Source organism: Protobothrops mucrosquamatus, unplaced genomic scaffold, assembly GCF_001527695.2.
Source record: "Protobothrops mucrosquamatus isolate PMUCROS unplaced genomic scaffold, P.Mucros_1.0 scaffold23, whole genome shotgun sequence".
In the NCBI taxonomy this organism is placed as follows: Eukaryota; Metazoa; Chordata; class Lepidosauria; order Squamata; family Viperidae; genus Protobothrops; species Protobothrops mucrosquamatus.
This window is the reverse complement of record NW_015386408.1, coordinates 1,304,450-1,310,894: the sequence shown is the minus strand read 5'-3', so window position 1 is coordinate 1,310,894 and position 6,445 is coordinate 1,304,450.

The window sequence follows — 6,445 nt, the reverse complement described above, 5'->3', positions numbered from 1 at the left end:
GAGAGAGAGAGAGAGAGAGAGAGAGAGAGAGAGAGAGAGAGAGAGAGAGAGAGAGAGACCTGATGTAAAAAGTCAGTGTAATATGTAGAAAAAAACATAAGCATAGTATTAAATCTTATTAGTGAAGATGTCCTGGGAGCAAGACTAAGCAACTGAAATGAAATGAAGACTTACAAGCCTGTGATTTTTTTTATTTATTTTTGCAAATTAGACTATACATACCCGATTGTGTTGCCATACTGTAGTAGGTTTGCAGAATGTTTGTGGCATAAAAATCAAACCCATGTGCAAGTTTTCTAGGTATGAAGAACGAAGGGCACATATTCTTTTATTTTAACAAATGTCAGTGATCCTTTTGAAACACTGCGTCTAAGGATTTATTGATGGGAGAAGCCTCTGGGTTTTTTTTTCAGGTAATTACGTTTACATCATATATATAGCAGATACAAAGAAGCATGTTCCATGCCAGGAGCCATACCTCTATTGAAATTGTATAAAATGAGGAGTGATATAAGGAAAGCCTGCTGTATTCTCGCAGCGTTTGCTTCATAAGTCAGCTATAAATGTCAACTCTCCTAAGATCTTTCCAGGTGATACCAAATGCATCATTTTCTTTTAGCCCTATATACACATCACCACAAATCAGCACCCACAATCTGAACTTGCAAGCCATACTTTACCAACCATGCAGATTGGTTTATCGTAGCCTATAAATGCCACCTATTTCATATCACCTGCCAGATATTAAAGATAAGTTGCACTGTGTTGCCAGCTATGCTGTTGTGTTTCTCGTTTTCTCATTAATTTTGCTTTGACCTGTTTTTGCTGAATATAGAAATTCACCAAATGTATGTTATTTTTTCTTTTCTTTTTTTTATATATCTTTCCTAGATCCATTCTTAAGCAGTAGTTTTTTATACAAGTACTCTTCATTTAGCAACCACAATTGGGACAACCAGCTCAGTTGTTAAGTGAAATGGTTATTAAGTGAAGCCACAACTGTGACTATGATCTTACTTTAGCTTTCCTTTACTTTAAATACCTGTGATCATAAATACAAGCATTGGTTGCAAAGTTGCTTGTTCATCACTGTTGTAACTTGAACAGTTGCTAAAGTAGCAGTCACTAAACAAGGACTACTAGGACTGCTACTAGGAACTTTAAAAAGTGACTTAAAAAGAAACACAAATGAATTTATAAAGCCTTGTAAGAACTAAGTTTGCTGCATTTGTTCAGTGACTTATTACTGATTACTAGAAATATAACATAACAATGTAGAGCAATCTGGAAAAAAATATTTTGGATATCCAGAGTTTCATCCTTATTACCTCCTGATGAAGCTATACATGTCTGAAACCTTATATTATCATGATTCCAGCTTAGATATTATGATAGTTAATATAATTAGTATATATCTTTTGTGTGTTTCTCTTAATACATGCATATTTTTTCTGTACATACTTTTCCTAATGCAATTCATTTTTTAATCTATCTCTCTCTCTTGTGCGTATATGTCACCACATATAATTTCAGTTTCTCCCTGTCCTACTAAATGTGTGAGATTGTTGCTGCTGTTACTGTTTTCATAATTTAAAGAAATACGCAGAATCAATCTAGTTCCAAAATGTTAGCAAATTACCCACCATACTGAACGTTCTAACCTGCTGGAAGTTATCCGTGAGGGAATTTGTTATTTTCCTCTTAGTTTGTTCTAAGGTGCACCATTTCCCACCTCTCGCCGCATTAAACCGCCTTCTCACTTCCTTTTCAACAGTGGGAATACTTCCCTTACGAGTCTCAGAATCTCTCCGAGGGGTCAGAGGTTGCCCTGTGAAGGAAATGACAACCTGTGAAATGTGAAAGAACAATTCCTTCCACATGTTTCTGTGCTCCAGGAACAGCAAAGTACTGTCAGCCGGCATCACTTTGGGATGGGATGGGTCTCTGCAAAACAGTTCTGTCAAAAGACTTTTTCCATTAACAACTTGCAGAGTCTTTTTTTAACCTTTTTTATCCAGCAGATCTGAACATTACCAAATGAGGCCAAATGGGAAGCAGTTCTGCAACTAGATGTCTTCCAGAGACCTTTGATATCAGGAGGCCATCAGTTCGGAGAATGGGAACGTCCAACTGAACTGAGGCTGCTATTTGCTTTTTACATCTCCCCCAAAAAAGTTCATTAGATACTTTTTTTTTTTTTTTGCAGTGGAACTAAAATTGCATTAGGCATTTACATACCATGATCTTGGGTTTGGGTTGCATGGAAAAACAACAAATAAACCAGGATCACATGGCATGTTTAATATTTTTGTTTAATGTCTTTCTGCTTAATGTTAACATTTCAACTCCTGTTATTTAGGACTGGGCATATATAAATTAAACAATTAAACCTATTTATATATTCAGTAAAATGTATGGAAGAGGTGTATGGATACATAGAGAAACTTACTAATTGTAGAATAGAGATTCTAGTAATGATTGTAGAATCATTATTATAGAAGATTTGTCTGTTCTTCCAAATCCTAAATATAGACATACTGATGTCCAAATTGCTCATGAAATTCCAGGCATAGAAAGTGTCTCAAGTCAACTCTTTACATTGTAGGTCTTGAGACAAAGGTGAAAATACTTGAAGTAATGAAAATAATACGTTAGTAATATTGCCATTCTTTCTACCACAGGGCTGGGAAATCTTTAGAAGTCAGATTCTAGAGAACTATATTGTAGGAATTCCTTGGGCTGGCCCAGAACCAATATTTGCTTAGGTCACCTATGCACTTTCTTTTAACACTCTTTTTGATTGTTCTTATTTCTATTCTTCCCCCAACACCACCTTTCCTTTCTCTCTTTTCCTATGATACCTTATTTTTTCCCTCAGGAATTTGGATAGAAAAGGATTCATCATTCCTATTTGGAAATTGGATTGTTTTCAAAATTCTACATTTCATGATGGCTACAATGTTTTTAGGACCACATATTGTTTACTGCATTCTTGAAGGATCCATATCTGAGGGTAGCTCAAATGAACAATGCCCAGGACCACGGAGCACATAAATGAAGGTCTTGATTTGCCTCAAAGGTGCCCTCCTGAAGTAATTCTGGCACCATATAGTGGAAATCAAAACCATCCATCATCTCTAATGCAATGCCTCCATTCCTATGTGCAGAATGTATCAAAATATATTGTCCTATTTCCTTCATTTATCTCCTTCTGAAGAGTTCTTACAGCAGGGAAGTTGCTGTATGATAATGAGGTACATTTCATTAATGTTGTATTGATCTGTTCATGTCTCTGCTAATTTATTAAACAAAATGAGTTTGTGGATTACTACAAACTGACAAATGACGTTAAACTAGCCTGTTGACTTTCTCTTGATTCTCTTTTTTTTTAAAAAAACTGCTGTTGTGTCTGCTTATAATTTAATTGGATAAAATAGTTTTAGATTTCAACAGGAAGGAACAAGGTAGTGATGTATCTAATAGTTATGTGACTTATGTTATAATAAGTAGATCATACTACCAAACTGAACCTAAATCTGAGCTCAAAAGGTGCCAAGACTTCAGAACACACATATGAAATGGATTGTTCAAATGTCACTCTTCACACACACACACACACACACACACCCCGAAACATATGACAATACTTTTCTGAAATAAATTCCCCCAATCAGAACTCATGGGAACTTTTGAGCATGAATGAGTTGCTGATGTTTTTCAGAACAAAACATCTGCTACTAGGGCCAGGTTTGAAGCCTTTGATGCTTTTAAGCAGAAAGACTTCCTTCAGAATTCATAGCACTTTGATAAGAGCTATGTTTCATGAGAACTACTACCTTGATAGGACTGTTGTTGTTACCTGGATAATTGGCTGTATTTGTCTTTAAATAGAAAACAAACTGTTTTGGGGAGGTGGGAGGTCATGTTCATTCAGTGTTATGAAAGAGACTTTGCTTTAGGATTTTATTTCAAATGAGAAAAAAAATGAAATATGGGTAAAGTATAGAATTCTTATTATTTATTAGCAGGCCAATGAATGGATAAACGCCCTGTCTTTCATTGCACAATCATCATCAGTGCTTGCAAATATTCCATGCTTTATAGAATTAGTGTAGTGTAATGTTTTGGAGATAGAGAATGTAGGTCAGTAGAAGGGTACATGTTTCTGCATATAGAAATTTAAACCAAGTAAAAGAAGCACATAGCAGGTGATTTGGACTACCTTTTCCCATCATACTGTAAAACAGGCTAGTGAAAAGTGAACACTAGGAAAAATATGAACTAGCAAGATTCTAATTCATTAAGGGCCATCAAATGGGGGGGGTTGAACTCTATTAGCTGTATGGATATAGATCTGCAATTTAAAGTTGTCCTCAAGAGACATTTCAGTGATCTCTTTCCTCCGGTCCATCTATCTCTTTCCTTCCCCCCCCCTCATTTTTGCCAAGCACAGTATTTTTTTCTAATCCATCATCATCTAATAGCACTTCACACCTAAGTATGTGAGTCTCTGCTTGATTAGAGTTACCTACGATTCTAATAAGTTTTTATTCTGTCACTACAGCGTGACTTCTTCTAGTAGATAGTGCCTTCTACTCTGTAACATATTTTTGTTCTGTTGTTCTTTCTCAAAATCTAGGTTTTAGAGTCATGCTTGACCAGGAGAAAAAACTATTGCCTTAACTGTTCTGAACGTTGGTGTACTGCTTTTTTTTTCTGTAGGATTAATCTTTTCTTTTTATTGTCCTGTCCATTTGAATCTTCAGCCCAAGAAAACAAAGCTATCTACTACTTTTACTGTCAGGTGTAAGTTAACTAGGATTGTTGTGGGATATTTTCTTGCCTTTATAATAACTGACATTTATACATCCTTTTATACATTCTTGGTAACCTCTTCTACACCTCCTTTCATTTCAGCTTCCACAGTAGTACTGTCTGCATATCTCACCCTGTTAGTGTTTCGACTTCCCATTGTCATCTCTTGCAATCAGGTCATTCTTCAATTTTTTGTGTGGACCAGTTAATCAAATAAAGACAATATGCAACCAGACTGGTACTATGGGTGATATCATTCAGCATTATCTGGGGCTCACAGATTCCACAACCTGGAATTAGTGACTATACTGAATATTAATGACCTCAGGAATTGAGAGATAGAGATTGTCTTCCAGTCAGAAACCCTAGATCCTACTCATTCTGGCTGGAGAATTCTGGTCGTTGAAGTCCACACATCTTAAAGTTGCCAAGGTTGAAAGTGAATTAGAATTAAAACTGTGTTTTCAAGCTGAGCTACAGTTTGTAAAATCCCATATACTGATTAGTCTCTCATTATTAGAGTGTTTCAATGAGTCTTCTTAAGGCGCAGACTTCATTGTCATTTAGGTTTGTCTGTTTTCTGGCTTGCCTTTCAACATTAGCATCACTTTAGCACAATTTTATGTGGTGTCCCAACCAAATAAATAGAGTATTTATACAACCTATCAACCTATCAGTCCGCTGCAGATCATAAATGCATTTGTTCTGTTGGAAAGAAAAAGCTGTAAGGTTTACCACGTGTTTCCTAGTTCCCTAAGGTTTGCTCCTTTAATTGTAAATAGCCAGAAAGTCATCAAGCTAGCGTTTAATAAACTTTTAATTTGAAATGGATTACCACATGTTGTGTTTGTTTGCCCATTATTAAATCTCTTAGCAACATATCACCAGCAGAAACAGCATACTGTAGCGTTGAACTGATATATATTAGAAAACAAACCCACAGGGGATATTAACAGCTAATAATATCTTTAAAGAAAGCTCCAAGTAAATAAATAAATACAAATGATACAGAGAATCATTCTTAAGGATATCTGTTTTCAAACTGAGGGTGTAGAGTTTCAATGATTCAACTGTACAGCCATAGGTTTTATTTTAAAACAACTAGGATATGGGCATATTCATTTGAAAGTGCAGCATTCACTTATGATTTTTTGCATCTGCCCTTACCGATTAATATGGTACAGTTGATATATGCAATATTTGTGTATATATTGTCAGGGAAGTATCTATTCAAATCAAAGGTTTACAACAATCCATCTATTAGATTAAGTCTATGAAAAATGAAGAGTAAGACATATATTGTCCCACTTTTTCTCTGGTTCTTAATACATTATTTTGCATATTCCACATCTGGTAGTTTAGAATGCCGCATCAATTGTAAAGTTATAAATTTTGTAAAGGCATCTCAGAATCCTTAATATCCTTTTAAATTTCCCTTGTGAGGTTGGGATGGCATTTCAGGATCCTTAAGAATTTTTAAATTTTAAATTTTACAGAGATATCTGAGAGGGTACATCTACATATCAAAAACTCCTTCCTACCCCTTGGAGTTTCAGAGGCCAGATAGTTTTTTCTACTGTCAAGGATGTACTGGGAAAACACTTTGGATTTGCTAGGTCCAACTCATCAC